The sequence below is a fragment of the Apis cerana genome, linkage group LG10 (assembly GCF_029169275.1).
Source record: "Apis cerana isolate GH-2021 linkage group LG10, AcerK_1.0, whole genome shotgun sequence".
NCBI lineage: Eukaryota > Metazoa > Arthropoda > Insecta > Hymenoptera > Apidae > Apis > Apis cerana.
The window spans coordinates 6,828,939-6,848,554 of NC_083861.1; the positions used below are offsets into that span (position 1 = coordinate 6,828,939).

The 19,616-nt window shown below is 36.7% G+C and overlaps 1 protein-coding gene across 6 annotated transcripts in view; it reads right to left on the bottom strand.

Annotated features, from left to right (window-relative positions):
- Window positions 1-19,616, bottom strand: part of LOC108001153 (zinc finger C4H2 domain-containing protein) — a 243,898-nt gene that overhangs the window by 49,501 nt on the left and 174,781 nt on the right. The window contains exon 4 of one of the 6 annotated variants that reach the window (XM_062081020.1): window positions 17,939-18,067. The exons of 4 other annotated variants lie outside the window; for them this stretch is intronic. The gene's annotated coding sequence lies outside the window, so the exon portion shown is untranslated. The remainder of the gene's footprint in view (window positions 1-17,938; window positions 18,068-19,616) is intronic. One more of the 6 variants, XM_062081027.1, reaches the window with a different exon arrangement.

Below are 19,616 nucleotides of genomic sequence, written 5' to 3' on the forward strand. Positions count from 1 at the left end.
TCAATAACGTTTCGATTCTAGTTTCCATCGAAAAATCAAAACGATAATAATAATAATTATTCTTGGTCTATATCATTCGATTACCTTGCACGGTACCGCAATATTGTACGTGGCGTGGAGGAAAAGCGGGTTTATAATTCAATAATAACACGGGGCCACAGTTTGCCCCGGCTCATATTATTTCTGCGGAAATTCGATATCTCCGCGGTTTCCCAGGCAAACGATATTTTGTTACGTGTCCAGCCGTTGCGTGAGTTCCTGCGAGTATATCCGTATCGAGTCTGAATTCGTTGCTGCCAATTAAAACTTTCCCCTGGATCTTTTTTCCACTCTTTCCGCTCGACTTCGATTGCTCATTGATCGTTTCAAGTTTTTTGCCTATGTGTGTAAACACGAGTTTTCATACAGCGAACAAAAGTGGTAATAGTTGTTCAAAAATTTCAAATGTAACGATATTCTAATTATTTTATAATCGAGTAGATGGTAGAAGATAAAATAAACTATATTTATGCAAATTTTATTTTCTTTTATATTTTTATATTTATTTTAATCTTTAATTCTTTTGTTATTCACTAATATTTTAATTATCACAGCAATATTTTAATTATTTTTATAATTAATTGCAGGAAAAAGTAAATTCAGTTATATCTTTTTTTTTTAATTATGTATTCTATTGTATTTTCTAAATTTTCTAAATTTCTTTTATTCTTTTAATATTAAGAACTGAATCTTTTAATCCAGCATACGAATTTTAATTACTTGCAATAAAAAATTTCATAAAAAATCCTATTCTTTTATGAATGAGATATAATTTCAGTGCTCTTGTTATTAACGTAACACAGAAATATCCGGCGTGTTTTTTCATTAAAATACAAGGGATCCATTTCAATATGTACTCACCGAAAGTTTCACTTCAAGGGGTAATGTAAGGGGCAGTGTTTCATCTCCTGTATTTACAAAATACTCGAGTTGTATCTAAAAACTCGATTTCGAACTCTGCAAAGGATACTTGTATTATTCAAGAATTTACTCACTTACTTAAGTATTTCGATATATTGGAGATACGTGATACTGTGATACTCACAAACATACATTTGCATCAAAAGAATTCATAAAACATTCGAATCTATTTGTTTAATTATTCAATATGTTTAAAGACTTGTGTTTCATAAAGTTAAATAGATCCCCATGCAACTTCCATTTTTCTAATTGCATTCAAAATCTCAATTTGCATAACAAATTTTCGGTATGCTCGAGTAAACAACTGTTAAAAATATTTATCACAAAATTTTCTACACGTACGTAATGATAAATATCGAAAATTTTCAGACTTTTCAGATCATCGAAAATTTTTTTAGACTTAAATATGTTGGAAAACAACAACAATCTGTTACGGATGTGACAAATCTCGCAGAAAAACACACGAAATATAATTCAACAGGATTATTTCCACGATATATTGGCGGAAGCCGGACGAGATCGTTCGTTCTCTCGCGTCTGGGGATTCGCAGAGAAAGAAAATGAACGGTCGGCCGTGATTTTCATGAGAAAAACTGTTCAAAGGTGTTAGTCGCTTAATGGTTCCTGTGTTTCTTCGCTCGTGGACTCGGTACTATCGATCCGGGGGGTCGAAACAACTCGACGTTAAGCTGCTTGCGGTTCGGTTCGAAAAGCCCCGCGCTTCTGAAAGCTCTGTGAACGCTTTGATTTGAGCTCCAGTTACGGAAAAGGTTGTGAAAAGATCGGAAAATTCGCGAACATGTTCGGTATACAAGGTTGGAAAATTGCGATGGGCACAAATTCGAATGGCTTTGATTTTTTTCCAAGCTCGATAACTTGTGTGGGTTTAGAAGCTTTGGTGACAAAAAGTTCGGTATGAAAATTCGTACGGAAAGTCTTTGATCTTGGATGTTGTGAGAAAATTTATTTATATATACGAAACGAATTTTTATCGAAAGACGCAAGGATTTTAACATGATATACAATCAATCATGAAAGCGATCGTATATATAACTTAAATCTTTACTTCAATGAAAATTCGTGTGTACGTAGAATACAATGGACATGTCTCATACGCGTAGCAATTTCTTTGGATCAGTGAAATCAAGAATCAAATTTTTGTCAAGCCTCACGAATTTTATTGATTAGTTTTAACAAAGTATCAAGATATTTTTAATCGACGAGTATAAATTTTCCAATTATTTTTAAGAAAATATACCATTCCATTTTTAACAAAATATCATTCAACGATGTTCCTTCATTTCTTCCATCAAAATCCAAAGATAAATCTTTCTTGAAAAAAATATCAATCTCTAGAATTACGAATTACTTTCATAAGAAACAATATCGCGCATCCGGTGGGGTTAATGATGGCGTTTTTATTCGTCGTAATCGAGATGAAACACACGGGTGTCGGCTTCGATCGAGGCAAGGTAATCTCGATCGCGATAAAAAACGAAAAAGGAAGATTTTGCAGCGCGTATTATCTCTGCCAGGTGCATCGTCCATTGCCCACCGGAAAGCTGCGTCGTTTACGTGGATTTAAGAAGCGTTTTCGAAAACGGTAACACGCCTTCGTGTCCCCGATTTCGTTCGGTATTCGTCGAATATAAAATTGGGATTCGTGGATCGAGTCGTTTTACAACTACCGTTTTCGACTCGTTGATTCTTCAAAGCGAAATTTTACGAGGGTGAAATTTATAAAAATGAGATGTGCCATTGTGAATCCATGATGCACGAAATGAATTAATCTTTTTTTAACCACAAACACACGTAAGCTTTTTCGCAAAAATTTACGACTAATTATACTCGTAACGTCTCTCGTATTTTGCATATTTTTTTTATTTCAAAATTTTTTCGGTATTTTAATTTGTACGATAAACAATTTCTTCTTTTTTTCTTTTTTGAAAATATCGATATTAAATCGGGGAAGTTTCAAAACTTTAAGAGGGGAAAAGTAGTATCACGTTCAGGTGATTGATCGTGAAATGTCATGGGGATAAACCGAATTTAATACTCCATTGACCGTACAACGTCACTGTCCTTATCATAGAGAAACAGGGATATGCCCTACTGGCCCTACCAAATTTTTATCCCTACGAACTTTGGCAGAAAAATATTTCTCCAAGCATTATTCCCGAACTAAGCTTATTTCTTTATTATTCTCCGAGCATCTTCCGCGTTATTCGACCGTTTCTAACCCCCTATCCATTGACTCGAAATACAAAAACGAAGAATCTCGCGAAAGATGAACGAGAAACGAGGAAGATGAATTTTTTACCTCTCACGTTCAATTTCAGGGCGATTACCGATTAACCGTATGAAACGGTAAATCGGTTCTAACAAATCTAAACTCCTTCTAGAATGGTATCAAAGTGACCAGTCCAGCAGGTAAACACTCTCACTGAGATGCGCCATGTTGAAACGAGACTTCGACTGACGTATGTAGAGAGAGAATCGTCTCATTCATGCGACCACATCAAAAGCGCCAGAGGCTTTGACTTTCGAAACGACATTTCGTGGTCGTTTCTAACCCAGTGGCCACGTTTCACGCAATTTTCCTCGCGGATCGGCCATTTTTACCACCTTGGGGGCCACCTTCGACCGTTGTCGTTATAGCGAACGTGAAAATTGTCCTGCGTAAATCGTCGCGTCTCGGCGGGACAAGAGCCGAGAAAAGTCGTGGAGTTGTACAGCTCTGAAACCTGGACCGGTTTCATTTGTTCTGGCCAAGCTAACCCGCCCTCTCCCTCCGACAGCTTCGGTCCTACGTCTCTCTTTTCTCTTACCGTTCCAACCTTCTTTTATTTTCATCTCCTCCCCCCCTCCTCTCTTTTTTCATTCCTTCCTTTTCTAGAGAAAATTGTGGCTCCCTCGACCACGACCGGAGAAATTCTTGCGGCTCCCGGCGAGCTAAAAGATTTACTTAACCACCGTTCCTCCACCGTTTTCCGACCCGTTCTTTTGATCGTCCAGCCTGCCTGCCTGCTGTTTTCCACTCCACCCTCTGCTACCCTTCCTCCCCATCGCCCCTGTTTCGCTTTGTTTTCCCTCCACGACAGAGAGATTACGTCCACGGAGTTAATAATTACGAGGCTTCTGCGTCGGAATTCGTGCACGGGCATTCTGTTCGATGGCCTCTGGCCGAGCTTGTTTCGTCGACGTTGCTTTCAAAAGTTCAAAGAAGAGGCCTCTCCTCTAGATTCATTAGCAGAAGAAATCCCCAATTGGATTTAATCCGAGTCTGTCTATCATCTCTTAGAATTAGCTAATTTTTTTTTTTTTTTTTACTCCTTTTACAGGAGGAAATTTGAAAAATTTCAAATTCGATTTACTTCTGGAAGGGAGGATCTTCTTTTTCAGGTGAGCTGATCATCCTCTGTCCATGATCTGTATAATGGTATATCCCTCGTATTGTAACTTTATCCGAACGGTCGTGTCTAACGATTCGAGGCGAGTAACGGTATTAATTAAACGGAAAACTTTTGATATTCCAGGGAGGAAAGCTCGGGATGAAAATCCATCCCGAAGGCAAGGGGAATCTACCTTTTAATTTCCACGCGAGTTCCAGGCGAATTGTTATCGTCGATCGTCCCCTCGTTTCGACTTTCTGAAACGGGTGAGAAGGGGATTAATTGGATGGTTCTGGAGGCCAATTAAAATTCTACACTTACGAACGTATTGTATTGTTTTCGAAATAAATACAAAAATAGGTTTGAATAATTATCGAAAACGTATAAAAATGTATTTATAAAATTTTCGTCGCTCAAGCGACTCGATAACTCGCCGCTATTCGTAAATATTTTTTTCACCCCTTTATCCCCCTTCCTTTTTTTTTTAGCAAGGGGATAATTAAAAAGCACGCGATTACTTTTCCCTTGCACGGTTCTCGATGGCCATTACGCCACGCGCACGACGCCACTTCACCACGCTCGAGTTATCGAATTTGTTGTCGAAAACCGTATCAATTGTTCTCGCATAAACGTTGGATCTCCACCCTTCGCTTCTGTTGTCTCTCCCTCTTTTTTTTCGATCCTACCTCTTGATTGTTACTCTTCTGTTTGTTTGTTTGTTTGTTTGTTTGTTTGCTTTGTTTCGTCCACGTTCTCGAAGCATTTCTCGTTTTTTGAAAATGGCACGCTCGAACTCGTCAGAGATCTACAGAGATCTCTTGTGTCCCTACGCGTTGATCGCGTACAAATCGGGGATATTTCTAGGATTCGTTTCCTGCCTGTGTACTTTCCAATAGTTATCTGCTTGTATTTCGTTTCTGTTCGGTCAGGATATGTCGTTCGATTTTATGGACTTCTTCTTGGTGAGAAACGATAATAATTTGATCAATGAATTTTATGTTAATTGCTTCTATTTAAGACATGCTTGAAACTGTTAGTAAGTAAGATTCGATCTATTGGATCGATACACATATTTTGAATTCTTTATGAAAATGAAATATTTCTTTCTAATTTTAAATTTATTTGACAACTTAATCTATTATTAGATCGTGTAATAAATCCATTGGATGATCGAAAAAAAGACTTTATTTGGAACAAAGGAGATTATCGATATTTGTTAATTACTTCAAGTTAAATATTCCAAAAATATTCTTATAGTTATAGTTACAATCTTACGCTGCTTTCTGCTTGAAAAATATTCAACCGTGAGTGTGCAAATGCAAATTCATGCAGGACCGTACAAAACGAAGATGGTCGATCGGTTTATGAAAAAAAAAGAGGATAGCAAGAATTTTCCTCCGGCTGGTATACAATGACGTTCACGCGAGAAATTAATTCATATTTTTCGTCGCGCTGTCACGGGACAATAACGCGTTAATGCATCAGGCCAAGCTTTTTCGATCCGTATATCATCGTATAGCGGGCAACAATCGCGTATCGAACCGGAACGATGAAAACCGTGTTGTTTCGATGGCGTGGAATTAACTGCTAACTGATATTTTTGCGTTTGGCAAACACAGGTCGAAACGGGCGGGGCAAATTAGTGCAAAATTAATATTTAATGCGAGATGACGTTAGCAAACATTTCCATCCAGTTTTTCCGTTTACCTTGGCCGAGTCGAATTTCGAATAAATAGTATCCGGATATAATATCGACGCGTTGTTTTCTCTTCTGTTTATTTTTGTTTCGATCGATTTACACCCGATATATAATCGTACAAAAAAGTGGATGAAATAAATTTATAATCGTAAGATGTTCTTATTATCGTAACACTGATAAATAAATAATATTATTCTTGAAAATGGAGAATTCTTAAAACGAAAGAATCTTCAAATATTCACGATTGAACGTCAATCTATTCTCGCTTGTAACGAAGAAAATGGGTCGTACAAAATGTCTGGTGAATAAGTTAAATTAATAGACTACTTAGTTTGTTAAAAGATAAGATTATTATTAATTCTATGGATGAAGTATTAAATATAGTTTTTCCATTGATATTTGTCGCGTATAATTCATTTAGTTAAATGATAGAATTGCGCCTTTTTCCGTAGGCGCATAGATGGATGAAACGATTTATGATTTAACGTTTGATGGATAAAACGAGTCTTGAAAATGAAAAAATTTTATTCTATGTTTTTATCTCCCTCGTAAATCCGCTTGTGTTCCAGCGTAGGAATTAATTAGTTTCATGTATGCATGGCAAGTTTTCAGATTCGATTCTCTTCAAAACGAAATTTCGTATAAAAAGTTATCATTTTGCATTTTCAACTCGTTTTCATACAAAAAATTACGCTTCTTTTTTTCTTCTGTTCGTATCATTTTACATCGTATGAATTTCTAATTCGATGTTCTCTTTACGCAATTTGTTAAAATACGAAGATAACGATATCATCTTACGAAAATCAACTTGATTGAAGATTATACGAATTTAATAAAGAATTCGAGGCATATTTTGCAAGCAAAACTCCCAACAAACATTCAAATAATCTACTTCGATATGTACAAAAAAGATCAACGATCGCCATAAGCCTTAAAATTAGATATAGGATATTTTGCGAACAAAAATCTACAACAAAATTCAAGTATCAAATGGCGCTCGATTTTGATGAAAAAAAGGAAAAAAAAAAGAGCCGTCGATTCACGAGAATACTCCTAACGGGACAGTCGAGCGAACGAATCCCGATTCCATAAAGTATTAAATTGATCATCGATTTATTAGCGAATCGTATGGCTGATTTGTGGGGCCGCGTGTATAAGCAGGGCCGATTCAGCAAACATCAGAGCGTGCGAATGATTAACTAAGCTTGGCGTAGCGGGGGTGTCACGCAAATAGGCATTATGTATTCCTAGTTCATTGGGGACCGATCATTAATATTTGCGTCCCCTAGTTGCTGTCCCTCCCCCTCCTCCCCCTCCACCCATATGTGGCTTTCACAGGCACGTATGTTATTACCGATTGTTAATGTGCGCGGCATTATTTATATATATATATGTGTGTATGTGTGTGTGTATTCTCTCTCCCTTCAACCCTTCCCCCTCCCCCTCCCTCTCCCTCCCTTCGAAATCGATACGGCTAAAGCCTTTGGTGCAGGTCGATAGCTACGGATTAACGTAATCGATTTATCCGTTTGCGTACCTCTTCCCGGCGCGGTGTTTCAGAGATTTCACGCGACGAATCGCGGGCCACAGATTTTCCCACAACGATGATACTTTCGACGACTATCTGTGGATATAGAGATCGTTGATCGAAGTATAAGTCAACCGATTTTGTGGATTCCGCGGTTAGACACGGTTGTATATATATATACTGTATTTGTAATCATAAAGGGGTAGTTGAATTTATGGGGATGGAACATATTTTGGAGGATCGAAGTCTGACCTAGTCGAGATTAGCGTTGTATAATGCTCGAGTCTTCGAAGTTTCAAGGTTCAAAGGTCGAGAGTTCGAAAGCTGGGCATCGTGCAAAGGTTAGTTAATTTATCTGCTTTAACCCTTGAGTTTTCAAACTTCATGGATCTTAAGCGTTTAAGGTTGAGAGTCAAAAGCTTCGAAGACTCGAGTTTATGCAGTATTAATTTCGACGCTAGTTTAAGTTTGAAATTAAGGATTCGATTACACCATTTATGATTCATGGATAGAGACAATTATTATTCCTGGAAATCGTTTTACAATAAAATCTTGAATAGATATCAATGATCGTAGTATTATTTTAAGAGATTCTTTTTATGATTTATGATTGTGGTAATACACAAGCACGATTTATCTTTTTTCCTTTTTTCTTTTTTTCTTTGTTAAATTATGTAAATAGGAAAGAGAGGGCAAATTCTTTTGACTGTGAACAATCTGGAAAGAAGGATTTGTAGAATTTCCTCTAAAGAATTATGGTGAATACCTTCTGCCGAGCCGTGGATGTGGGTCGGATCTGAAGGGTCGCAGTCGAGGAAGTAACCCAGATTTCAACCTTATGGTCGTTACTTTTGGGATTCAACGTTATAATTAAATCTGGCGTTTTATGAAGTAATTTTAACCCTTCGTCTTCCCTCCCAGGTCCTTGGCTGGGACGAGGGAAATTTTACTTTTGAATTTGATATCTCGATTATCTCGATTTTAATTATCATTGAAATAAATTTTTAACTATTTACTCCGAACTATACGCAAGTTTAATAATTTTTTATCTTCCATTCATATAAAAAATGACATATAGATTTGATACGAAATAGATTCTCTATTTCTTTATTCGGAAATCTTCTTATATTGTGAATAGCAAGAATAAATAAATAATAGATGATAAAACGGAGAAATTGTAGAAAATTCTTGAAATTATTACCACCTTATCTAAATATCGCGACTCAACTTATTGGTGGGCCAGGATCAAAATATCATCAAAATTAGATTCTGTAGTCATCAGTCTCGAATCGTTGCGTTACGAAAACAGGACGCAAGCGGAATATATAGCTAAACTGATTCCTCAGCGAGTTCATGCAAAACGGCGGGATCTGATGCAATTTAGAATAGCTCGCGACTCGAAACTCGTGGGCAAATGTTTCGGAATAATCTGTGCACTTCTGGAATACAACGTATCGTGATGCAACTTACACGTATGGTTTCGCTGCATTGCTCTTCGAAATTATCCTTCCCTTCTGTATAATTCTTATATTCTTACGTTACATATCTTCTTAGCTATTATAATTATTCTCACTTGAAATCATCGTTAACTTAAATTTAATGTAAAATATTAAATCGTCGTTTCATGATCTCATAGAAAAATCTTGTTCTTGCAGATGAATGTTTTTAATTCCTATATAACGGGAATAATTACAATATACATTGAAGCTCCAATCATATGAATAGATAATTATTCACGTATTAATAGTCGTTGCATAATAGAGTGTATTAATAATCCAGGAAGGAATTGTTATGAATAATACGTATGTATAAATTCAGAATTTATTGAATTCTTCTAAATATAAAATACCTGTTTGTGTACAAAGTATTCAAGTTTAATAGTCATAGTCGAATCGAAAGTAAAGTTGCGAATCGATGCTATCGTTAAAATATTCCATTAAAATACATACAAGAATAACGAGGATGTATCTGGCATTAATCTAAGAGTAACATTTTATATATTTTCTTTCTCATGGAATACATATAAACGAATTGAAAGGCAACGGCAGCCAGGAACATCCGTGTTCCAGGATCATCCTTTCAACGAACTTTCAACAAATGAGATTAAACCAAGCCGGATCTTTCGTGTAATTCGAATAGACGTCCGTTGTCGTTCGGTGTTCGTTCCGGAAATGGTTGATCGCGGTGACGAACCCCGATAAAAGTGGAAAAGATTAAAATGGCCGGTCGCTCGGCTTAATGAGACGGTTGTTTCGTGGCGCGGTAGTCACACACAGGTAGCCGGTTCGCGGTATTAATGAAATCAATACTGACACCGGATAACGATCGGTCGTAGCTGGCGGGCCCTGGCTGAAATAATTCGTCTCCATTCTTTCGCGCCGCTCTCGCGCGGCCAATAAACTGGCAATTAGCGGAAATTCGTTTCAGCATCGTTCGACGGACGTGGCAAGGAGAGGAAAAAAAAATCGGCCTCGTGCGACCTCGTGTATATCTCCCGTTGCCAGGAAGAAAAAAAAGAAAAGAAAAGAGGAGAAGGTTCAGATTAGTGATTTAATTTGGATTCTTCTTCTATTATTTAGTGTCTTTATATAATTTTGATAGACAATATCGATTACAGATTCTGGAATATCAAAAATTATTTTATTAACGAAATGATAGGATCAATTTATTTAAAAAAAATGAATAAGACGATGCTTGACGAGTATCGAGGATGGCGGACTCTCTTCTACGAATGTTTCAGCTTCGTATTTGCAAGAAGAATCTCGATTATGTTAATAAAATAGCGAGAATGCGGGATAATAGTTTCGTCTGTTACAACGTCTGCCAATTAAACTTGTACAGGGAAAACAAAGGTATTCGTAGGGTAATGGTCGCGAGTGGAGGCGGGCTGATTAAGGCTATATTAGTAGTTGCAATTAAACTCGTAGACGGTGGGCGAGAGATGCGATGATTTTATTCGCATGCTCAGCTCTCGCGTTGTTTTATTAAGCCGGTTGGCCCACGTGAAACGTAGGAGGACGGGAGACGAAACCTGCCGCGAAATATACACGCGTGTACCCGCAATTTTAGACATCTGGCAGTGGTAATAACTTAACCCGGCATAGCTTATGATAACTGAATTATGTAGCTACAAAAGTTCGCGTACGATGCACACGGAGAATCTCTGGTATAATTCAGGGATTGCAATTTGTTTCTCGAAGACGATGACTAGCCGTAATGCATGGTTGTTTTAGTTTTGATATTCTGCCAATGCAATCCTTTTTCTTTTACGTGTAAGCATGTTTCATCTCAAAAAGAAAAAAAAAAAGGAAGGAAGAAAACATCTGTAACGCAAACGAAAAATTGCACTATGCTGTTCGGAAATAGATATAAAGAAGAAGAATCGCGTAATGGAACATGTTAACAAAAGCTTTAACAAAATTCCGAAGCTGAAGAAGATTGGATGGACGAAGAAATCGAAGGATCCAAGAAAAGAAAAACGATGAAATGGATGAAAATTAGATCTCAAGTCTATAAATTCTTCTCTAATTTTATACACGATTCCACACAGGCATCCTTCTGTAGTATATTTCTGTTGACCGACAAATTTTTTAATTTCACGGATATCAAACGGATAACAAACGCGGGTAAAGGTAAATTCAAGGTAAACAGGCGGGTCGAACAGGCGGCAACGATTAGCTCCGTTATTTGCCGATTCGCAGAGTATACGTTTTCGATGGGGAGGAGGGGGGGAGCGACACAAAGTGGCTTCTAAGCCGTTGCCAAGAGTTCCTTTGACGTTTCTTGTTACTACCAGACCCCGTCAAACAAGGCGTTCGGCTAAACCACCCACGACCGCCTCTCCAGACTGTCGTCTCGAGTCTAGACGTTAGGTAAAACCGAGGAGATCTACCTACACACCTCCCCTCGCACCCTCCCCCGAGCCCACATACGCGTGTATGTATACAACTTGTTCCCAGCGTTACTAATGTATCCGTTGAGTACACTGTTAATATTTAAGCGCGAGCCCGGATTCCGGTGTAGCTCTGGCTCTGGAGTCGCAGCCTCCTTCGACTTGGGGAAACCCTTGAAGTTCTCGTATCCATTCTACGGCTGTGTGTGTATGTATGTATGTGTATGTGTGTATGTTGATCGACGCCATCTCCTAGCGGCAGGTGCTCCTCACCGGAACGCAAACTGCATCCGGTAATTTCGGAAATTTCGATACGACATTTGCGATTAATTAATCACATCGCGCGCTCGCCAGGCGGAGAAGCCGCGAGGCCGCCTGATTGCATCAACGCCGCAGAAACGACATCGCCATCACCTTGCGTCTCCTTGTGTCGCGGATGTATTAATAATAATAATCGAGAATTTAAGTCGTCTAATTTAATGGCAACGCCTGATTGGCTTGATTGGTGTCGATATATTCATAACTGTTGTTGTTCGTTTAATAGCATAATATAGATGCAATAACGCAATGCGCAGTTTATTGGAGAAAGATTTGTTTTCTCAGTGAGCAGACTAATCATCCACTATCACGATCACGATCTCTTCACTATGTTAGTTAATCAATCTTGAAACAGCATAGGTATCGTGTAGGATCGTTGCACAGCAAAAAATATAAATATAACGTAATAACATGAGCATGTTAATATAGGTGTTGCACTTTCGTGTTTCCAAGAAACAGGAAGAAGGCTTTGCGGGCGACAAATGTGTCGGTTTATTTTATATCGATTGTAAGTTATTTGCACTGGTTGTTTGGAGGTTTGGTTTCTATGGGAGGATAGTTGTAAGGACGAGTTCTTCGGGGATGAAGAGGTTTTGACTAGAGGACTCTGGTTTTGGAGGCACGATGGAGTTTTGATGCTGTTTGGAGGGATACTTGATTCGATTAACGTTCGTTGAGTTTGGGCTGCTTGCGGTAGAGACTTTGGAAATGGGGCTGCTGGTTAAATATCTGAATTGTAGTTGGTTAAGTTGGGTATGAGAAGATAATTGGCGAGCCTTATATTTTGAGAGCTATTACTGGAAATTATTCGTGACGAATGTTTGGAGAGATAATGTTTCAAATGAAATTCAATTATTTTACTATTATTCGCCGTTTGGGATAAACGAGGAAAATTAATGAATGTGGTCTGTACATGAACCGGTATATTGTGAGACGAACGAAGCTAGTTAAAAATATTTTCATTCAATTAATTATTTCGAATATAGAAAAATTGCGAAAGAATTTTAATTTTTTACGGTTTTTACAAATAATTGTTGAAACGAATAAATAAATAAAAATGCGGAAAAACTATTTTATATACACGATGTTTTAAATTTTTCTTTAAAAAAAAAAATTCATATGCACAAACTGAATAAATTTAAAAATTTACGATTTGTATCAATGCAAATCTAGATTTTAGATTGGTAGAACTTGATTGGGAATTCCATGTGACAATAAAACAATAGCAATAGGGATGGTAATATCAAAATGTAAGTTCCATCGGGATTATTGAATGGTCTGCAGGCCGGATTTGCACCATAAGCGACTCTGCCTGTAAGCCATACGGCGCCAATTTCCCGAATCCATATTTGATATTATATAGAAGGGAATGTTTCGTCGAAGTCAATCTGTATCAGCTCGTGAAATTTCTATGTTGCATTTGCATTTATAAAGAGTATCCTATTTCGTCTCACAATCAATTCACAATGTACCTCAAAATGTATCCCTTCATTCTTCATTCGATTTGCGTTATTATATTCTTGACAATTTTACACAGATAATTCGATTCTTCCTTCATATTGTTAACGCACGTAACACTTTTTAATTTTAATCCAGGAAAACTACTCTCTCGCTTCTTCGACATCGATATCGTTCAAGATTACGTGTATCGTTCGAGCAACTTCGCAACCCCATGGTTTCTGGATAAAAACTTAATTCAATAGTTTTCACGACCTAGTGCAGCAGTTTTAATAATAACCGTTGGCGAAGAATATCGCGAGAGATTGGCGATAAATAAGCAAAAGTTTCGCAGAGGCGAATATCAAAGGTGAGACAGGGGCGGGTGGAAAAAATCGGGTCAAATGGATCATTGTTCGCGGAATTATTCATAAATAAAATTTAGGATATATCCGTAACAGTTTGTAGACTGTTATTACAACATGCGCTCAAAACTCCGTAGAATACTTCATATTTCGTTTAAAATGTAATTTTAATCTGTCCACGAACTTCACGCATATAAAAATTGTAAAAAGATGCGGTTCAATCTTGCAGATTGCGAGATATTTTGTTTTTCAAATTGCGACCGACCTAGAAACAGTATATCGTAAACGCGAATCTGCATCTCCACGCGTGGAAAAAAAATGTAAATCAAAAAGCGTCTATGATCAATCCACAATACTGCAACATTATGCGAAGCAGGGATTCGCGATGAATTTTCCTTTTCATTCGAAGAGAAGCGTCGAAAATTCGCGAGGAAGAAAGATTTTCCGCCATCCGTTTGGATTTAATTATACGCGGTACTTTTATCTCGAAAACTGATCGTCGAAATTTTTATGCAAAGTACCGAGGTGATGTTTTAAATCTTTCTAACCGGTTGGCGGGATTAAACGTTACACACCACTATACATCAAGAATTTTCTTTCGCGGTGTATAGAACAATTTCGAATAATAACGAGTAGCGAGAAACGAATTGCTCGAATATTTCGATAATCACGCGCGAGCATCGAAAATTTTGGGATCGACAAATAGTCCATTAGGAACGAGTGCGTATAATTATGCCGAAAATTCGAAACAAGCATCACGAATAATTATGTCGAAACGAGTTTCGAATGATCATTCGCCAGCCACCGGGAATAATTCCGGTTCCCATTTCACATCCGCAAAGAGGAACGGAACTCTGACCCCGATCTACTTTCGGTCATTCTTTAACGGCAAGTATCTGAAAAATGAAATTTTCCCTTTTGAAACGACGCCGTTCCTTTCTTTCATCGTGGATACCTGAATTCGTTTCCACTGGTTTCGCAATCTTCTTTTTTTTTCCCTTAAAGTAAAAACTCGATTACGGTGTTTCCAGGTGAACGTGGAAATCGTACTCTGGAATTACCATTGCATGCAGGATAATGGAGGAATTGTCTTCCTTTTTTTCCAATTTTTATCTTGTCTTCGTTCTTTTCTTTTCTTCTTTTTTTCTTCGCTAAGAATATGGAATGGAAAATTTGTTGAAAAAAATATTTTGGCAATGGGGATTTCTTATACAAACTTAGAATTATAAAATTTTTATCGTGACCTCACGAAATAGTGTATGTATATGTATATATAAAATTCGATACCACTGTATCTCTTAGACTTCTCGAGGATTAAATTTTTTCTCATTAAATCAGTATCGATATATCCTATTCTGGAAACGTTACGTAAATCTCAGCTATGAATAGAGTGAAAGGAAATTACGGAAAAAGATTAAAAATGATACGAGAGTGTGTTAGATCGATTTCTCGAGGCGCTTTCTTCGAACGTTCACTAGTTCGAAATACGCGACGTTCTTAAAATTCCTGGGGTCCAATCATGCTTCAGGGTTTTGTAATTGAATTCTACCGGCTTCTTCGAGTTCCGTGGAATTCCTCTCGCCAGCCTAACCGTTTCTCCCGTTTTATTCGATAATCCAAACCTGATCCAGATCTTCGAAATTTTGTCGTTATTAACTAACGAGTGCGCCTCTACTGCGAGAAAGTTGAAACAAGGCCTTGCACAATATATATATATATATATATATATATACATGTACACGGTGAATGACATGGAATGCCTGGCGAATGCCTGCGTCAATTATCGTGGCATGCATTTTTCAACGACCAAGCCTTCTTCCCCTCTTCTTTCTCTTTGACCGAGACTCGCTTTTTAACTCACCGAGGAAATTGCTCGACTAACGTATTTTATGTCATTCGCTAACTTGCTCGAAGAATCTGCGAGAAATGTTCTTTTGAGATGAATTCTTCGTTAAAATTCAACTTAAGAGATATCAGAGAGACGTGATATTAAAGATGTCGCGTAGGAAGACATAGGAACTATATCGGTATCAAAGTTCTTGCGGGTCGTTTAGAAATAATGAACTTCACTTTTCGAAAAATTCGTTCGACCATATTTGAAAAATTACTTCGTGGAAAAAACAGAGAGAAAGAAAAAGAACATTGATCGGAAAAGAAAAATTAAATTTTTCATACGAGCTTTTGTTTTAAATCATTTGTTTGAAAATTTGTCGAATTGAAATCAAATGTTTTCTGATTGAATTTTCTGATTGAATTAATTTAATTAATACGTTATTTATAAAAATAAGCCAAATAGAAATTGATCATTCTTGAAAACTAATCTCATAATCAGGAATTTTCTAGTTGTATTCATTTGAAAACGTCAAATTGATTAAATTTTTATTCTTTTATATTTTATATATTAATGTTAATGTTTAATTTTTGAAGAACCGTACGATTTATTTCGACAAAATTGATCGGTTTAGTTTAATAGCATAATGTCAAAACAAGCGATCAATGATCCATGCATCGTGATGCATCGTCATTATTTAATTAAACGCTAAACGTATGACATACATATTGAATTGATATCAATACATATTTAACCGCGATTTACATGATACAAAAATAGGGGCGAACTAATTCTGTTAACTTTTCGTTATACATTCCGCTTATACGTCAATATACGTGCAAAACATTCATGCAGCTATCGATGTTGCGCTGTTTAAATGGACGTGTTTCTATTAAAATATATGTAATAATATGAATATGTCGATGCTGATGTCGTTCACGTGTCGCGCTATTAAATGGTGTGTGACGACCTTTAATCAGAGAGCCAGGTAGCTCGGATAAATCGAGAGCGAGCTGGTTATACCTGCGATAATTTATTAAAAATTCTTTTTCATAGAAAATAAGTTACGTCATACGTATACGAACGTACACCCTATTTCTTTCAATCTCACATCTTTTTTATCAATTTTTCATCTACGTAAGAGCGAACGTAACAAGAAAATTCCTTTTTCTCGTTCAATTAATTCTACTAATTATATATTATAATTATAAATTTCATTTCTGTTTCTTCATATAATACAGAAATATAAAAATTCTAATTATATATCTTTTACATAAATAAAATTAATGAAGTTAAAGACTGTTCTCATTATTCTCTCGTCACGTATGCATCGAAATTCCAATTACTTAAGATTCCAAATTAATCAGAGATTATTATATATATATATATATTTTCAAAATAAATACTTTGAGAATAAATCAAAAATGTTATTCGTTAAAGATTTTAATTCTCCCTATAACTTCCTCAATGCCTCTTTTAACTATCCTCGAAACAAGTTTAACACTCGTGTTGCGTGTTCTCGATCGTTCCGTTAAAATCCAATAAAGATTTTTGCACCATCGTTCGTTTTCTCGATTGTTTCTGGTTAAGGATCGATTTCAGTGGAACGTTCAAAGAAATTGGGGGAGTCGAACGTCCATTTTATCGGCGTGAGTCGAAAGGGATGAATTAATTAGGAAATTCAGCGTTTCATAACTTACGATCGGACAGGGCTCGAACGGTGAAAGGGTCTTCAAGCTGCTGCTCGAGTGCCTATTGAACTACCGCCGCCACGGCCACCACTCCTCAAACACTTCAACTCTAAGAGGTAATATCTCGTAATTGGACTATCATAATGGTGTGCTCGATGGCCCACCCCTCCTCCCCCCTGCGCGAGGAAACGTTTCGAAATTAAAACACTTTCAATTGGGTCGCATCGCGCCTTCTCGAGAGATTTTCACGGATTTCGATATTTCCTTTGTGGACTTCCAATTGGAACTTTTTTCTTCTCGTTTCTCATTTTAAGATCAATTGAAAAATTGTGTAGTTCGTGCCAGCTATTTTTCAAGATCTCTTGATATTTTGAAGAGATAAAGAATTAAAATCTTTTTGAAGATTTTGCGATTTATAGCTTTCCGATTAGGATAAAAAATTGCGATAATTTATAAAAGATATTTATAAATATTCGTTCTATTTTTTATTCATAGTCAAAATTGCTTTTTTTTTTTTTAATTTCGATTGAAAACAACTGCTATTTGGAAAATATATCGTTCTCGATATTCGATTCGATTCATCGAACTTGGTTTGACCGCAGATACGAAAGAACGTCTCGTTAACGCTTTCTCTCGTTAATGACACTAATTAACTTCGGTTGGGCCGTTGCGATCCGATTTCGATCGCAAAGGTATAAGAATTACACGGTGGCTTCCGTATCTGTTGCGAATAACAATGTATCGTTACGATTAATTACCTGGATTCAGTTCATTAGGACGTTCGTGTATGTTTCGAATATGCTTTAATTAATGCAATTTACTTGCCAGAATCGCGAAGAGCCAGACGAAGAGATGGAGATATCAAGAGAGACCGATGATGATGGCCGCTACAAAAGGACTTTCATCCAATTACGATTTAATTCCATCGTTCATCGGGGAATTCTTTCGTTCTATCTGAAACAAACATGGAAAATATACATTTCATATATCGGCTTTTTCTTTTGTGAGTGGACAAACTTTGACGTAACCGTATAATTCTTTTTAATCACGTCTCTAATTAATTAAGTATCAGAATTTTCTTTTATTTTTCAACGATAAAAGTAGTCTGTTTTTAAGTTCTATCGATTGTTATCAAATAACTCCAACGAAAGTAGATCCAATCTTCGTAAATTTATTTCAGATTATCCACATTTGCGGATATCGAAATATAAATTTTTAAAAGTATTTTCAACATCGTCGAGATATCTTTATAATATCTCTAAGCTTCGTCAAACTTCAAAATCCTACTTTCAAAATTATCTTCCACGTTCATCATCCCCCTACCATTGACCCTTTTTCTCGACTCCACTTCACTTTTTCCTCTCTTCTTTCACGATCCTCTTCCAATTTCCAACGAAAGAAAGCAATCTTTGAGAATTCATTCTATCTACAATTCCATTAGAACAGAATCACGGTCATTGAACCCCTGTAACAGTTTCGAAATCATATGAAACCGCGAAACTCTACTTTCGAAGTCACCCTTATCTGTCTGAATTCTCTTCTAACGAAAGGAGACGCCAATTTTCATAAATTCATTTTCATATTATCTAAATTTCTACTGGAACACTAATCAACATAATGGAATCTTTCTAATACCTCCAAACTTCATCAAACTTTAAAATCTCGCTTTATAAACTCGCCATCCTATCATTCCATCTTTCTTCCTTAATCAAATATTATATGTTCCTTTATCAAATCTCAAAATTTCACTTTCAAATTATTATTTCAAAATTATTTCTAAGTCTAATCACTTTCGAATTTTCTTTCCATATCAATTTCTCTTCCAATTTTCATAGAAAAGGTAATTTTTTCATCTCCATAAATTCATCTTATGTTATCTTTTTGAAACAATATCGTTCTTTCTAATATTTCCAAACTTCAAACATCAAATTTCAAAATTCCAATCATTCATCTTTTTATCTTTCTTCTCCAAATATTACACTTCCTCTTATCAAATTTCGAAATTATTTTTAAATTCGTCCAATTTTCTTTCGATTTCCACAAGAAAAAAGATACCAATCCTCATAAATTTATCTCGTGTTAATCTGCACTATTCCACATTAATACTTTCAAACTTTCATCAAACTTCAATATTCATCATCCAATCATATATACTCTTCTTCCTCAATCGAATATTACCATCCATTCCATGGATTAAATTTCAAAATTACCTCCAACATCCATCTCAACCTCATCCCTTTTTTCTTTTCCCCGATTTCCACCGAAAGAAGACACCAATCTTCTCGATCCACTTTTCTTTTCCACAAGCGGAAACCGTGCTCCCCGTGGGGGGAGCAGCTGCCCGGAAACATCGTCTATCCGCGCTCTTCTGATTGGTGCACGTTACACCTGTGCCATAGCGTGCATGTGCACACGTAATATTTAACGTACGCGCGTGCTCCCATGTCTACGACAATGGGGCTTGGCAAACAGCTTTTCACGCTGGTTTCCTCTCGCTCGGCCA